The sequence below is a fragment of the Crassostrea angulata genome, unplaced genomic scaffold, assembly GCF_025612915.1.
Source record: "Crassostrea angulata isolate pt1a10 unplaced genomic scaffold, ASM2561291v2 HiC_scaffold_246, whole genome shotgun sequence".
In the NCBI taxonomy this organism is placed as follows: domain Eukaryota; kingdom Metazoa; phylum Mollusca; class Bivalvia; order Ostreida; family Ostreidae; genus Magallana; species Magallana angulata.
In genome coordinates, this window is record NW_026441799.1 from 101,053 (window position 1) to 120,073 (window position 19,021).

Sequence of the window (19,021 nt, forward strand, 5' to 3'; positions counted from 1 at the left end):
AAAAGCTTGAATTTATAAACGACCAATTCAGCATTTTAAAAGATAAACATATATACAAGAAACAGACATTGCTTCGCGTTTCATATGATTTCTTCGATGCCCAATAACAGGGACGCATATTTCTGTCCGATATTAACCTGAATATATCGAATTAATAAATGTTGGCTAGCTATAAATGCTTAAGAATTTATACTTTAAAAATAACTCCGATTGGTTTAACTTTAAACGATATAAACTTCTTAAAGGAATTGTTTATTTCCAGATCGCGTTTACATTTATCGCCGAACGAATCGCTCGAATAATGATAATTACGCTCAGTTATATGTGATAAGAAAATAATTTGATAAAAATATGTGACTAAACAGTTCCTCAATAAGTGCATCGAACTTATTTATCTGTTTTTAATGCATAAATATAATAAAATCAAAAATCGAATCTCATACCTGTTTGTTTATGTTATTGTGTCCATCCCGCGTACGATTTAATTTTACCGTAGCACAGGTAAGAAAGTTATCCCGCTCGAAGAATTTTCGGTTTTAAGATTTAATTATTCATTTTGAGAACTACATTAATTGATAAAATCATTTAATTCTTAAATTTCGTTTCATTTAACTTGCATTCCTATATTTTGAAGGTATGGGATAGGATAGGATAGGATAGAGCTTATTTGCAGGATAGGATGCAGGATACAGGATATAGGATAGGATAGGATAGTTTTGTCAACTTTCACGATAGCAGCACTGTACATAATTAGGGGTTTCAAGGGGCCAGAATTCAAAACGTTGATTATAAATATCTGAAAAAGGAGAAATATTTTTAAATGCAATGTAGAACAAAAGTTGTTCAAATTAATGTTCTGAACAATATGATTCCATAAATTTTGTTGTTAGTGGCCCCGGTAAAGAGTTGAAGGGTCGGCCCCTAAAATACTGTTGTTTAGATATCTCGATAACAGTTAACCATTCGTGAACATTTGTAGAACAAAATATGTTTATTTTAGCAAGACCTTTTATTTGATATCAAGAAAAAGGGGCTGATCCCTCAAATTAGGGACCAGAAGGGCTATTTAGACTTTTTATACTAACTCTTTTCTGACCAATAATTTGATATAAATCATAAAGCCACAAAGGAGCTTTTATAAAGCTTAATCTAAAAACTGAAATCCGTTTTAAAATCGGACGATGCATTACAAAAATATTTGGATTTAAAAATGGAGTTTTCCGGAATTTTGGATTCCACGTTCTTGGTTAAAAAAATAGTGTTATGTTCAAAGTTAAATTAACTCGTACCTAAAATTAATCGGAAATTGTTACTTCGTACTTGAAGACATTCGGGACTTTTATCATTTAGTCAATTTAGAAATTGTAAAGGTTTTTGTTAATTCGTTCTTGAAATCAATTAGACATTGTTAAGTCGTACTAAAAATTATTCGATTTTTAAAAATATTTTTTAAAATTTTTTTGTAGTTGTTTTTAGAACTCTGCTTCTTATAGGAACTTCTAACTTTACTCTCGACACCACCGGAAGACCCACTCGTTGCTTTGCAACGAGCTTTGCTCTAGTTTTATTTTTTATTATTTTTTTTTTCTGACTTTTTTCGAACGCTATTTCTCGTGAACTACTCGACCGATTTGCATGAAATTTACAGGACGTATTGAGTATCAAACGTACTTGATATTATCAAATTTCTGGCTGATAACGTCACTTCCGGTTTGAGATTTTGAGGATTTAGTAAATTTTTAAGGATCATTTTGTCCACGTAACTTCTCAATAACTAATTGCGATAGAAATATGAAACTTTCAGGGGTAGTAGATGAATGTTTATAGATGATCCTATTTATTTTATATTTTGAAAAATGCGCAAGGCGGCGAAGCTCGCCGAGCTCGAAAATTGGCACCAATTTTTTACATGAAATTTTCGCACATTTTCGGCCCTAGATTTTAATGTGTATATATTTTTTTAGAACATGTAATGCAAATGTTGTTTAGATTAACAAGACCTTTTATTTGATATCAAGAAAAAGGGGCTGGCCCCTCAAATAAGGGGCCAAGAGGGCTGTAAATTCTTTTTACAATAACTCTTAACTGAAAAAATAATTTGTTATCAATTATAGAACCAAAAATGTTCATTGTACATCTGTTTATCTATAAGGTACCATACATATGTCATATGATACGTAATTATGGGTTTCATGGGGCCATATGTCCAAAACTTTGATCATTAATATCTAGAAAAAGAGAAATATTTTGATAAGCATTATAAAACAAAAAATGCTTAAAATAATGTTCTTAACGATATGGTATCTAAAACATTTATGTTGGTGGCCCTGGTAAGGAGTTTAAGGGTCGGCCCCATAAACACAATTGTTCAGATATCTCTAGAACGGTCAACAATTCGTGAATACATGTAGAACAAAATATGTTTAAATTTACAAGACCTTTTATTTGATATCAAGAAAAAGGGGCTGGCCCCTCAAATAAGGGGCCAAGAGGGCTGTAAATTCTTTTTATAATAACTCTTAACTGAAAAATAATTTGTTATCAATTATAGAACCAAAAATGTTCATTGTACATCTGTTTATCTATACGGTACCATACATATGTCATATGATACGTAATTAGGGGTTTCATGGGGCCATATGTCCAAAACTTTGATCATTATTTAATAGAAAAGGAGAAATATTTTGATAAGCATTATAGATCAAAACACGCTTAAAATAATGTTCTTAACGATATGGTATCTAAAACATTTATGTTGGTGGCCCTGGTAAGGAGTTTAAGGGTCGGCCCCTAAAACACAATTGTTCGGATATCTCTAGAACGGTCAACAATTCGTGAATACATGTAGAACAAAATATGTTTATATTTACAAGACCTTTCATTTGATATCAAGAAAAAAGGAGTGACCCCTCAAATAAGGGGCCAAAGGGGCTACGAAGACTTTTCATAATAACTTATTTTTTGCGATAATTTGTTATTAATCATAATAACAGAAAATAAGAGCTTATTATTCATAATTCAAAACTGAAATCCGTTCTAAAATCGGACGATGCAATACAGAGATAAAGGGGTTTAAAAATTGATTTTTCCGGGCATTTTGATTCCACATTCTTGTTTGAAAAATAGTTTTATGTTCAGACTTAAATTAACTCGTACCTAAAATTATCGATAATTGTTGAATCGTGCTTTTACACATTCGGATTTGTATTTGCTAAGTCGTTCTTGAAATCGATAAGCTTTGTTAATTCGTACTTGGAATCATTCGGATTTTGTTAATTCGTACCAAGAATAATTCGATTTTTTTCGTCTTAGTTTCTTATGTTGGTTTAAGAACCCTGCTTTTTACAGGAACTTCTAGCTTTACTTTCGACATTACCGGAAGACCCACTCGTTGCTTTGCAACGAGCTTTGCTCTAGTTTTCTTTTTCTGACTCTTTTGGAGCGTTATTTCTCATTAACTATTCAACCGATTTACACCAAATTTTAAGGAGTTATAAATCATCAATGTTGCTACTGATTAATAAAATTTCAAATGATTGCGTCATTTCCGGTTTCAGATATGGACAATTTTGTAAATCTTTAAGGGTCATTTTGTCCACGCATCTCCTCTGAAACTAATCATGATAGAAGCTTCAAATTTGCAGGGATTGTAGATGAATATCTGTAAATTCCCCTCCATGCTTCCAATTGCGAAAAATGCGCAAGGCCTAGAAGCTCGCCGGAACCTGAAAATTAGCGCCAAATTTTTTCACAAAATTTTCGCACATTTTCCGTAATATCTTTTGACGTATAAATATTTTGTTAAAACATGCAATGCAAAAGTTGTTTCAATTTGCAAGACCTTTCATTTGATATCAGGGGCTGGCCCCTCAAATTAGGGGCCAAGAGAGTCTATTTGCAATAACTTTTTAGTGAACAATAATTTGTTATCAATTATATAAAGCAAAAATGTTCATTGTACAGCTGTTTATCTATACAGTACCATTCTTAAGTCATATATTACGTAATTAAGGGTTTCAAGGGGCAAGAAGTTCAAAACTTTGATCATTAATATCTGAAAAAGGAGATATATTTTAATAAAGCAATGTAGAACAAAAGTTGTTCAAAATAATGTTTTGTACAATATGCTACCTTAAATGTTTTTGTTTATGACCCCATTTAGGAGTTAAAGGGTCGGCCCCTAAAACACATTTGTACAGATATCTCAAGAACAGTAAACATTTTGTGGACACTTGTTAAACAAAATATGTTTATATTTACAAGACCTTTCATTTGATGTCAAGAAAAAGGGGCTGGCCCCTCAAATTAGGGGGCAAGAGGGCTCTAATGTCTTCTTACAATAACTTTTTACTGAACAATATTTTGTTATCAATTATAGAAGCAAAAATGTTCAATGTACAGCTGTTCATCTATACAGTACCATACCTAAGTCATATATTACGTAATTAGGGATTTCAAGGGGCCAGAACTCAAAACTCTGACCATAAATATCTGAAAAAGGAGAAATATTTTTTAAAGCAATGTAGAACAAACGTTCTTCAAAATAATATCTTAACAATATGATACCATAAATGTTGTTGTGAGTGGCCCCGGTAAGGGGTTAAAGGGTCGGCCCCTAAAACGCATTTGTACAGATATGTCGAAAACGGTTTACAACTCATGAACACTTGTAGAACAAAATATGTTTATATTAGCGAGACCTTTAATTTGATATTAAAAAAAAGGAGCTGACCCCTCAAATTAAGGGCCAGAAGGGCTGCTAAGTCTTTTCATAATTACTCTTTTCTGACATATAATTTGATATTAATCATAAAGCAGCAAAGAAGCTTTTATTAAGCTTAATTTAAAACTGAAACCCGTTTTAAATCGGACGATGAATTACAGTGAAACTAGGGTTTTAAAATTGAGTTTTCCGGAAATGTTGATGCCGCGCACTTGGTTTAAAAAATAGTGGAAAATTCACACTGAAAGTAACTTCTACTGAAAATGATTCGTACTGATCATATAACTTGATATGAAAACATAAAATTATATGCATATGGTAGAGTTTGCAAAGCTAAATACAAAACTGAAATTCGGTTTAAAATCGTATCATGTATTGCAGAGATATCGGGGTTTAAATATTGATTTTCGGAAATTTTGATTCCGCGTTATTGGTTTAAAAAATAGTGCAAACTTCTTACTGAAAGTAACTCCTGCTGAAAACAATTCGTATAGGTCATTAAACCGAACTCTTTTTTTTAAAATGTTAATCAGAGTGTTTATCGAAACGATTTCCTTACTTCGATCGATAATTACGTTGTTAGTGTTTGTTAGTTTTATAAGTTTTAATCGAAATAATTATCGTACGATTCCCCATGTCAACTCGCCATGTTTTGACTGCGAACAACAGCTGTTAGCGGTCTTTTAACATTTTTAAAAGAAGCATGACCTGCAAGACGTCGATAGTGGAAATTTCAGCTCAACTAACATATTATGACAGATTATAAAGGTATGTTTCAAAGTAGGATATGTCGTATTGGCTTTTTCTTTTCAAAGTATTTGCACTTTTCAATCTAATCCGAGATTCCTCTGACTGTAACCTCCGCTTTTGACGTGCGGCACATTTTCAGAGCGGGCGTAAGAGTCGGAGGAATCTCGGGATATTACCTGTCCAGTGTATTTTCACGTGTATGTTTTCACACCACTCTTTAATTTCTATTTATTATTATGTATATGCATGTCTTATTTTGTATTGCACAACACACCACACACCGTAAAAGAGTGCAATTAATAGGGGTTGGGGTCCAAAAGTACACAAGATTAGAATGTTGTAATTAGAGTGCATGTTTGCATGATGATAACTTAGCCCTAAATATTTGAATATACCAAATCTTTTCCATATCACCTTCACTTAATTAATGAATTAAAAAACTCAGACAGGCTTGTGCTTATTTAAATAAATATATTTGATATTGTAGATATTCAATCTAATTAAAATTGACCTTTCGTCTGGCTTTCTGTCATATGTGGTTATCGTCTGTGAAAGAGCATGTAAAACAGAGTGCAAGATAAAAAGAACTTCAAGTTCAGATTTTAGGTTAATGTTCCCTGATATTTATAAAAGATTCTTCTCAAGATTTTATTATTTCACAGAAGCAATGTATTTTTTTAAGATAAGTTTATCTTTTATAATATTGAATTTCATTGATTCATTATAGGTAAACTTTACATGCATAACACATCTACATTGTAAACAATTTGTACAATAAGACAAATGTATGTAATAATTTTTACTGCATGTGCCTCAACAAAAACCCAGTAGAATTCATTTAATAAGAAATAGTATAGCAGAAAATTATACTTTGACGATGTTCGGATTAAATACTCTTTTAATTCCCCGGTGTTAAAATTTCACGATTTCTACTAAAGTACCAATCGTGATGGTTTTAATTTCACAGTGCTTAAAAAATTAATTGATCAGAATATAAGCATTTAAACGTTTTTTAAAACTAATGATAGTATTCACGATGGGTTTAATTTCGCAAGAAAATATTAAATCGCAAACGTAGCGAATTTAAAACCATCGTGATTATTTGCCAATCTACAATATTCTTTTGTAGTCTACGAATTGAAAAATTGACTGTTGCACTATGAGAAAAACTCTCTCTCTCTCTCTCTCTCTCTCTCTCTCTCTCTCTCTCTCTCTCTCTCTCTCTCTCTCTCTCTCTCTCTCAATTTGATATGTGTCTATGCCTAAGAAAAATTTTAAATGCTATATTAAGACTTGATATGCATTTTTTTGTTTTTGTAGTGACTAAATGATAATGTCATGTATCGGGATATGTCATACAAATTACACTGCATGGTCAGTGTATTTTTTCAGAAATACTATGAATATGTTAATATAAACACAGCTATTATTAGTACATGTATGTTAACACAGCTTATTGATTTTTTTTTATTTCAGCAATTGGTGGCCACATGGTTTTCACCTGTTGATTCTTTTCAGCTCTTGAGGATAACCTGTCACCTCTACCCACATGCATATTCCTTGTGTTCTACAGACTATTTAATACCGGTAGTTCAAATTAAATCGGATAATTCATGAACAGTTACTGTAATGGAACTCTAAGTTAAGCATCATGCCTTGTTGTGGTTTGTGTTTGATAAGAAATTATAACAAGCAAAATTAAGGCTGTTTATTAGTGTTTAAAGTAATTTACAATTGTTAGCTGTGAAAATTTGTTTTTCAATAAAAGTATGCAATTATGTTTCCTTTATTTTGCTTTTTTATAATTTTATAATGATCAATATTTAGATGTGTTTACATAATTTAATAATCAACCCACTCTTTCCGGTCGTATTGTCACCATTAATATTACATGTAGGATATATAAATGTAAATTTGACCTTCAAATAACATCTGCCATGATAATTACTTCTGAAATGAACAAGAAATAACGAATTCTTACCTTATTATGTATATATGCATAAAAATGTAGGAAAAATTGTAGTAAAATTTGATCATTTTTCATGGGAGTCTCCCTCGTCTCCAGCTACCCAGGTGTATTTGAATTTAACTTTAATATAAGGCAGATGTTGAACTTGTAGGTCTTACTGTTTTAGCATAGTTGAAAGGAGACAAGAAACCAGAATAGATTAAATATTCACTAAATATGATTGTTAGCTTACTTTTTTTCATGGATAAAAGAATTCACATGCAGGAATACATGTCTATTTGTTAATTATAATGATAATTCAATAAACAAACAAAAAAAGATCAAAATTTAGTATCATTGATGATAATTTTCAAATATGTGTGAAAAGTGACTCAGAGAAATTGCCACAAGTTTCATAAAATTAGGTAAAAAATTTCAAACAATGACTTTTTATGAAAATCAAAAGATTGGGGGGGGGGGGGGTTGAGGAAGTATACAGTGTACATGTAAGGGCATTTCTAAGTGATGTGATGCTTTTATCATGATAATATCATGTAGATGCATGTTGTATTGAGAAAGGTTTCTTATTGAAGGAGGTTGATAAACAATTGTCCTCTAAAAGGTTAGGTAAAATTGTTTTACTATGGAGAACCCAATAAGGCTGTGTTGAATAAAGGAAAGTTGAAATGGTGGGTTCACTTCAATGGCCATATATTTCTTAACCTTCAATAGAATTGGGAATTTTTGGTATACTTTTTCTCAGAATTGCATTAGCTTTCTAAGTCTAAGACAAAACATCTTTTCATTAAACGGTAATGTACCAAGTTAAAGGTAGCAGGGGACAGTTTCGAATAAAGTGCCTGTTAATAATTTTGTAAAATTGAGATTTGCTGTACCTGAAGGCTTATGAGTGTTGTAATGATTCATAAAATGAATTTTAATGTTTATCTTTAGTTAGAGGGAAGTCTCCTGTTTGAATTGGTATGCAATATGAAGGCTCCTAATGTTAAGTGCATGAGAAGCAGGAGTAAATTTTGAAACTTGCAACTATGACTGTTGTGTTGACTGCACGGTGATATTGCAGGTTATATAACTCGGAATGTAGGTGGATTGGACATTATAAACCTTTTTACTGGCTATGAGGATGTAGCAAGTTTATTTTCCACCAAGACAGCAACTATATCATAAGGCCAAGCCAAGGGAAATAGTTGCTGTCGAGGGGGATAATAATCTTGCTATTGTCCAAATAGTAAATATGTATTTTATTATCCAAAAAACCTTTATTTTTCGGCAATGCAGAATTCTTTCTATGATAAACAACTCAGAGTTATCGGACTAAGAATTTAATGCAGTGATCGGATTACATCAGAGGTGTTCCCCGAGTCTGAAAATGAGAGAAATTGAATAAATGCTGCTGGTGAACGGTTTTGATGACTATTCACCATGGGCAGATAGCACGAAAACTATTTCACGGTTAGATAGAAAGGCATATTTATCTGCCTGATCTCTGCCAAGATCACTTATCCGGAGCATAGCTTCTCTCCCTTTGGCTCAATCTGGCTCATACTCATCCACAGAGTGCCTTTGGGTAAAGGGTTTGCAGTGACCTTGAACCAAATTTATAGGCATAAGATTAAGGTAATCCCATAATTATGTATTAAATTTTTGTCTTCTTTTTTTTTTTGCCAACTCAAATATTTCAAAAACGCTTGCATCGATTGCTTTAAAATTTACAGGTTTTATGGGTATTTAAAAGATCTCTGATATGAAAAAAAATTATTTGATGACATCATCACAATTCGTCACATTTTGACGTTTTTCACATTTTAAAAAGTGATTTTGTCCGGATCTTTTCTCATTTTTTATAAAAGATAAAGCTATGACATTTACAGAGAAGATAGAACTATCATTTTACTTTGGACACTTCCGGTCAAAACTGGAAGTAAAACAATTTTTTAAAACATTTTTCATGATTTTTAATATTCAAAATTAAACATATGTATCTTACGGTAATTTTCATGCTGGGTACGAAATTAAAATCCGTTTTTAAATCAGACGATGCATTACAAAGATATTGGGGTTTAAAATTGATTTTTTCGGAAATTTTGATTCCTCGTACTTTGTTTAAAAAATAGCGTTAAGTTCAACAAGTACCAAAAATAATTATCTTTTATGTCAAGTCATACTTTGACACATTCGGAATTTTTTGTTAAGTCGTTCTTGGAATCTTAAAGGTTTTTGTTAATCTGTACATAGAATCATTCGTCTTTTGTAAGGTCGTACCAAGAATTATTCATTTTTTTTTTATCTTTTTGTTTTAGTTGCTCTTGTTATTGATTTAAAAACTCTTGCAGGAACATCAAGCTTTACTCTCGACATTAACGGAAAACCCACTCGTTGCTTTGCAACGAGCTTTGCTCTAGTTATTATACTTTTTTTCTTTTTCTGACTTTTTTGGAGCGTTTTTTCTCAAAAACTATTCAACCGATTTACACCAAATTTTCAGGATTCAAAAAGCATCAACGTCGCTACAGATTATTAAAACTTCAAATGATTACGTCTCTTCCGATTTCAGATATGGACGATTTTGTAAATCTTTAAGGGTCATTTTGTCCACGCATCTCCTCTGAAACTAATCATGATAGAGGCTTGAAATTTGCAGGGATTGTAGATGAATGTCTGTAGATTTTCCTCCATGCTTCAAATTGCGAAACATTTTCGCAAATTTTCCGTTATATCTTTTGACATATAAATATTTTGTTAAAATATGTAAAGCAAAAGTTGTTTCAATTTGCACTGGCTTTTATTTGATATCAAGAAAAAGGCGCTGGCCCCTCAAATTAGGGGCCAAGAGGGCTCTAAAGTTTATTTGCAATAACTTTTTAGTGAATTAGTGAATAATTTGTTATCAATAATAGAAGCAAAAATGTTCATTGTACAGCTGTTCATCTATACAGTACAATACCTAAGTCATATATTACGTAATTATGTAAAATATTAGGGGTTTCAAGGGGCCAGAGCTCAAAACTTTGATCATTAATATCTGAAAAAAGAGAAATATTTTTAAAAGCAATGTAGAACAAAAGTTCTTCAAAATAATGTTCTTAACAATATGATACGAAAAATTTTATCGTTAGTGGCCCCGGTAAGGGGTTAAAGGACGGCCCCTAAAACGCATTTATACAGATATCTCGAGAACGGTTTACAACTCATGAACACTTGTAGAACAAAATATGTTAATATTAGCGAGACCTTTTATTTGATATCAAAAAAAGGGACTGACCCCTCAAATAAGGGCCAGACTACTAAGTCTTTTCATAATAACTCTTTTCTGACCAATAATTTGATATTAATCATAAAGCAGCAAAGAAGCTTTTATTAAGCTTAATTTAAATCTGAAACCCGTTATAAACCGGACGATTAATTACAGAGAAATTGGGGTTTTAAAATTGAGTTTTCCGGAAATGTTGATGCCGCGCACTTGGTTTAAAAAATAGTGCAAAATTAACACTGAAAGTAACTTCTACTGAAAATGATTCGTACTGATCATATAGCTTGATAAGAAAACATAAAAATATATGCATATGGTAGAGTTTGCAACGCTAAATACAAAACTGAAATTCGGTTTAAAATCGTATCATGTATTGCAGAGATATCGGGGTTTAAATATTGATTTTTCCGGAAATTTTGATTCCGCGTTATTGGTTTAAAAATTAGTGCGAACTTCTCACTGAAAGTATCTCCTGCTGAAAACAATTCGTATAGGTCATTAAACCGAACTCCTTTTGTTTTAATGTTAATCAGAGTGTTTATCGAAACGATTTCCTTACTTCGATCGATAATTATGATGTTAGTTTTTGTTAGTCTGAAAAGTTTAAATCGAAATAATTATCGTACGATTCCCCATGTCAACTCGCCATGTTTTGACTGCGAACAACAGCTGAGAGCGGTGTGTCAACATTTTTAACAGAAGCATGGCCTGCAAGAGGTCGATAGTGGAATTTTCAGCTCAACTAACATATTATGACCGATTATAAAAGTATGTTTTAAGATAGGATATGTCGTATTGGCTTTTTCTTTTCAAAGTATTTGCACTTTTCAATCTAATCCGAGATTCCTCTGACTGTAACCTCCGCTTTTGACGTGCGGCACATTTTCAGAGCGGGCGTTAGAGTCAGAGGAATCTCGGGATATTATCTGTCCAGTGTATTTTCACGTGTATGTTTTGCACACCACTCTTTAATTTATATTTATTATTATGTATATGCATGTCTTATTTTGTATTTAACTACACACCACACACTGTAAAAGAGTGCAATTAAAAGGGGTTGGGGTCCAAAAGTACACAAGATTAGAATGTTGTAATTAGAGTGCATGTTTGCATGATGATAACTTAGCCCTAAATATTTGAATATACCAAATCTATTCCATATTGCCTTCACTTAATTAATGAATTAAAAAACTCAGACAGGCTTGTGCTTAATTAAATAAATATATTTGATATTGTAGATATTCAATCTAATTAAAATTAGACCTTTCGTCTGGCTCTCCGTTATATGTGGTTATCGTCTTTGAAAGAGCATGTAAAACAGAGTGCAAGATGAAAATAACTTCAAGTTCAGATCTTAGGTTAATGTTCCCTGATATTTATAAAAGATTCTTCTCAAGATTTTCTTATTTCACAAAAGCATTGTATTTTTAAAAGATAAGTTTATCTTTTAAATATATTGAATTTCATTGATTCATTTAAGGTAAACTTTACATGCATAACACATCTTCATTGTAAACAATTTTTACAATAAGACAAATGTATGTAATAATTTTTACTGCATGTGCCTCAACAAAAACCCAGTAGAATTCATTTAATAAGAAATGGTATAGCAGAAAATTATACTTTGACGATGTTCGGATGAAATACTGTAAGTCTTTTAATTCCAAGTGTTAAGATTTCACGATTTCTACTAATTAACAGAGATATCGTGGTTTAAAAATTGATTTTTCCGGAAATTTTGATTCCACGTCCTTGGTTAAAAAAAAAGTTAAAAGTTAAATTAAATCGTACCAAAAATAAGTGTTAAGTCGTACTCCAACACATTCGGATTTTTTTTGTTAAGTCGTTCTTGAAATCGAAAAGGTTTTTGTTAATTCGTACTCAGAATCATTCGAATTGTGAACCAAGTCATACCAAGAATTATTCGATTTATGTTCTTTTCGTTTTAGGTGATCTTGTTATTGGTTTAAGAGCTTTGCTTCTTACATGAACAAATAGCTTTACGCTCGACATTAATGGAAGACCCACTCGTTGCTTTGCAACGAGCTTTGCTCTAGTTATAGTTGTTACTGCAGATAATGTCACAGTGATTTTTACATACAGGCATTCGTATTTAGAATTGCATTACTATATGTAATCGGACCATCATATCGGACTATCATATTTTTTTCAATTGTAAAAGAATCTCATGTACTGAAAGTTTGTGAAAATAAGTTTTATCCAAAAGATTGGAATTCAAGGTCCTGCCTCATAAATCTCAAATTACATTAAAGAAAGTGCTTGAAAATTTGTGAATTGTTATTCTGTAATAGAAATATCAAACAAAGTTCATTAAAATAAACAGAAATATAGTAATAAGATCCTGAAGATATTCAGAACGTGAGTAATAATATAAAAGTAATAAACAATATCTGTGGGATAATCAGATGTTCATAACTGAACAAAAGAATGTTATAAATAAAACTTGAATGCTGAAAAGGTTATAAATTATATAAATTACCTGATTCGTTTTTCAAACTACAAATGGCTGTAGTATCCTCATCCCAAGAACCGGAAGATAGACACACGATATCAACAGTGTTTATTGAGCTGTCACATATCACGTAACATTTTTCCCCAATCAAACCCTGGCAGGAAGACGATATATTACCGTTTATCACGTCGTCCAAAGGACAATGTATCGCTACAAATAGAATGAGAAGAAATGTATTAAAACTCAAACAAAACAGACTAGCAAAAAGAACAACAAAGAGAACTGTTGAAAATGGTGTAATGTTAGAGACAAGCTGACCGTTGTTGTACTTATTTTGTAAACAATGTAGTCTAAAAGTGTTCACTTGCTTTAGGTTTGTTTTTTATCGTTTTGAGAGCCAGAGCCATGATATGAGCTTCAAAATTTTAAATTTCGTTAACGTATTTGAAATGCTTACAATGTTCAGGAAAACATATACATGTAATGATCAAGGCGAAGAATCAAAGGCATTCACTGATGTAATCTCAAAGTACCAGACCAAAACACATAATTAAGTTCATTATTATCTCTTCTTATTATTTAGCCAGTTGACAGTTACTTTAAATTTACAGTCTTTGAGAAAAATATGTACTAAAAGGACTTCAGAAAATATAATTGTCCAAAATATTATATTTATGTTGGTTCATTAATCTTTATTACATAAATCCTCAAAGTAGACAATTTAATTACACAATAAGGACAGAGATCGTCAATCGGGAAGTTTATAGCACCTGAAATATATATATATTTCTTTGTAAGGAAAGAGTTTAATTTCTCGTCCTCAAAATATGCATGAATTCTTAAAAAACGTCGTATAGCAAAGAACCTATTATATTCTTCTTCTTCTTCCTAATATCTGCATACTATCATCTGATGTATTCCTGCAAATGAATATTTACACAAACCCATGGGGAACTAGCTCTTCGTCAATCTATATACAGTTCATAAAATCATTTGTGGCACTATATACATTAAAAACTGGCATATCAGAATGCATGACACATGTCAGAAAAGAGGATTTGCAATTTTAAAAAACAAGTTTCAAAATTGAATTTTCATTTGAAGAAAAGAATTGAAATTGTTTGATGTACACCCTTTCCAAAACTGAAAAATTCCCTACTTTTACTTTCGTTTTCAGAGTTTTTCAATGCAGACGCATTTTGATTGAAAACGAATCTGACTTCAAACCTTGAAATTTTAACAGGAAAGAGACAGTTTGATGAGCTTTCATTCAAGAGGTCCCTCGTTGCTGAACGAAAATTAGGGCCTGAGCTATTAACCATAACGTTAACATTACCGCCTATGGAAAATGCATTAGTGGACTATACCCATATGATAAAAACATACACCGCTATTGGTCGTACAAAGATTGTGTAGCACTGAGACTTGATGAAACTAGGATAGGCACTACTGCTACACCAGAGAAAAGCAGTTGTTGCTTTGCGCAAATATATTTTGGAACTAAAAGGACAATTGTTACATTAATCAAATATCAATTGAACAGCAATATTACGTCACAATCACTAAAACTCAAATAGAAAATCACTTATGACGCAATAAAAATGTCCAACGTTATCAATACACACTTATTTATCGCATGTTTTTGGCCACCTTACTAATATTTAACATTCTAAAATACACTTTTCAATATTTTATAACATGCACAAATTATGTTAAGGATGTCAAAGTTCTATAGTGACTTTTTTTTATCAGCTAACGATATCTATAATCATCTACAAAGATTCTAAAGCAGAGTTTAAGTCAGTAAAACAAATAATTTGCATACCAATCTGCTTCAATACTCGTATTGAAAACAAAATAATGGTAAAACGTCCATGTGCTTAAGTTTTGGAGTATCTTATTTCTAAAAAATGTAAAGCAAACTCTAATAGTTCTTTGCTTTCATAAATCAACTTTGAATTGATGTACAAAGCTTTCATTTCGAGTTTGATGACATGGTCAGTTTTTGTTAATGATACTAATTTAAAATCATTATAAAAGTATCATATTTTAATTTGGATAGAAAATATATTGCATTTTTTTTTTAATTATTTTTTCTCTTACAAAAACGCTTTTTCACAATATGTTCCATTGAAAAAGAAAAGCAAATTTTAGTAATGGTCACTACAACAAATCTACACCGTTACAACAAATCCACACCGTTTGTTTAAGGGGTCATCTCAAAGTTTGTTAATTTTTAACATAGGACCCTATGGGATTTTGTTTGAAATGTATCAATCTTTTTTTACATTTTTTACATTTTTTTAGAAGTTTTGCCCTAGAGATTTTTTCCTCTGTTCTACATATCAAAGTTATTGCTAAAACGCATTAAATGGTTGAATAAAAAAAAACCTTTTGCCTCCTATTTTGTTCCAGGGGTCTAATCAAAGTTGTTTCATGTATGTCTTATTTCCCAAATTTGTCAGATTTGACAAAGACGGAAATGGTGATCTTAATAGTATAATTAAAGTTGTTACTTAAACCAGTCACCTAATGTGGGTTGATGTTGTTAAGGTATCCGATCCATAATAGCCTCAGATTCATTGAATAACAGATATGTATAGGCTTAACACTCAGTATACTTCAACATAATGTTCCTATTTAAGTATCAATATGTAAGTGTGGAATGTGTCCTAATTAATGACCTTTTCCTTTTCTTGAAGAGTTTTCCCCCTTTGCTTTTATTCTATAATAATTAATTCTAAAAAAAAATCTACATACTTATAAAATTTATTTTCATTAGTTTTTGTATTCCTATTGATAAAATACATCTTTTCACCAAAGCATGATTTAATACTCCTAGTAATCACTTTTTTATCTTAAAAAATGTGCCTGTCTCCATAAACCTTAATGCAATCTTCATTAATTAAATGAATCTTAACTCTTCATGGTTACAAATATCAAAGAAATTTTCAAAGTTAAAAAATAAATCATTTTCTTTCTGCTAAAACAGTCTTTGATAAATTTCACGGGCTCATCATTTGTATACGAGTGTAACACATTAACAGTGTTTCTCTAATACTAATAAAACATACTTTTTATTTATTTAAATTCCCGTGTGAAATGATATGGTTGTTAGTTAGACCGCAGGCTGACTAATTAAGTTAGGATGAAACTTCAATTGCGCTTGCGGAAATTGGAATTCTGGGAAGAAATAAGACAGTTTGTGTTAGAGTAATTCGAAGAAGATATGAAACTGGTCAGTTTCTAGCCAGTAGATTAAACTGCGAATCGATGTATTGAAAGACTGTCAATGGGAAACGTTTGCAGCCACCGTCCGGAGTCCGCAAATATCTTACAGACTCTCATAGTGAATTTGGAAAATAAATATATTGGTAGTGGTTTGCGACGAGACCCTTAAATTCACAGAGCTATGTTAGCAAAGTTTGTGCTATTATACATTGTTGTACACCGCTACACGCTTATCTCCTTACCTACATGTACAGCCATAAAAATAAGGGTGCAAACTAAACGTGCACCCGCTTATCTATTACCGTTCTGAAAATTAGTTTTCTTGTGGGGTTTTTTAAATTAGATAATGTATTCACTTTTTACCTAAAATTAAAATTACGCTGGCTTACTTTCTAAGCTTTTTAAAAAGCTAACCTTGTTTTACAAATTAACCCACACTACGTGTGTTGATCTGGCTTATCTATAATCCTCAACCAAACTAGCTGCAATATTGCAACAAACTCGCAAGATATACTTATCTCTTACATTCATATTGGAGACCGTTCCCGACAACAAATAAATTTACATATTAATTTTTATTCTTATCGGGCACGGTCTCAAAATAAACTGTAAGCGATAAACTAAAATAGAAGTTAGTGAATTTTTACACCTCATCATATCCATCCGTCATTTCTTGATTAAACAAACTTATAGACTTATGCAATAAGCTGTCAATAATCAGGGATACACAGTTAAGTTTTTGGTGCACAATTTAGTTGAATATATGGAACAAAAATCTTGTAAACATTTTTCGAGGGTCACGACTTTTACAATATAGAACCTTCGCTAAATATACAAGCTTTTATGCAATCATTGGCATTTCTGGTGCAGTTGTTCTTGAGAAGAAGATTTTTAAACATTTTTCCTTAGAATTTCTATGTTAAACTTTCAACCCTGCCTGGAAGCCCAGTGTGGTCCGAGGGTCACGATTTTTACAATTTAGATTTTACTACATATACAGGCTCTTGTGTAAGTATTGGCATTTCTATGGAGGGTAATCGTGTTAAAAAATCCAGTCCTGTAAACTTGTAAATCCAAATATACAATGGTGTTGGTGTGGGAGCCTGAGTATGAATGTGTGTAATTATGATCGTGTAATCTATAAAACGCTGACATAAACACTCTAAAGTTGACTAAGCAGACCTTCAATGTAATTCTTCCTACACATGCACATCTGCAACTTTAAAATGCTGTTTGTTATTTACATGTAACCTGACACTATAATACGCATTTTCCATCGGAAGTCTCTGCATTTATATCTAGCTTCGTTTTCTGAAATAGCACAGTTAAATGCTACAAATCAACATATGTAAAGTCTACAAGTTTGTCGAATTTTGACTTGACCATGTATGGAAACAGTGACGTCACAGATAGATGCAGAAAAGGCCTGCCGTAATTGCCGGATTAGACACAGAATAAACAAAAGAATATAACATAATATCATTTCATCTCTAGATAACAACATGTTTTTAGGAAGAACGATTTTTTCGAACAATGAATTATGAGCTCGGTGGTATCCATTATATCAAGGGAATCCAGAAAAGACTCTTGTGGGTGTAGAATTCAATAGGCATGAGATACTTTTGATATGGAAAATTTTACATATCATGCTCTTTATATATACATGTATACACGCATTTCTATTATCTTAATATACATGTAATAATGAATAAAGAAAAATCACCAAAAACATCGTAACGTTGGGACATGACCCACTATCCCTAACCCCCACCCACCGACGATGATGAAAAAATCAATGGGTAGGTCTGCTGATTAATTAAAAACTGAGTTATCGATAGGAAAACTAAGGTTAAGGTCTGTCGTGAAATTAAAATGTGTAAAAAATACAACAAAATATTTCATTTTGTCGGTAATATTTAGAAAAGAAGGTAAAAATTAATTGACAAAAATGTTTTAATATCCAGTAATTATTACTGGATATAAGTATGGCGTCCTGAATGTCGATTCAATCCAGACATACTCAGTGAAGTTGGTTAGTCAAAATATTCCGGAAGCTTTACAGCCACCTGTGAACATGTACTGATTATCATAAAGCAGCTACTTAGTCTTGTAAAACTACTGTCAATACAGTATATATTTATAAGATTTTATAATTAACACTCTACCCGATTATGTAGAATGAAATCTGTTTAACCCACCCGTTCCTTATAGTTTCAGAAATTATATTTTCGATAACAAAATATACATGTAGTTATAAAAACATAAACATACTAGTATGCTTTTTTTCCTTACGACCCTTTTAATTTTGACAACATTTTGTAGTTAAATTAATTATTATAAATCTTCTTTTATGACAGCTTCAGATTGTTTTATTATTTATCATACACTTGCACATCAAGGTCATTTTGATATTTGAAAAATATATATACATGTAGATACATACAATTTTCCGCGAAAAATTAACAAATTTTTTGGTAAGTCGTTTAATTCTAATGAAACGAGGAACATAAGAATCACTCTAAAAATCCCTTAGCATTTGGGTAAGCAAACAAACTATATGGGCATCACGTCGGTCTCCAAACATGATGCCGCACAAGATATTTTCACCCCGAGGACATTAAATAT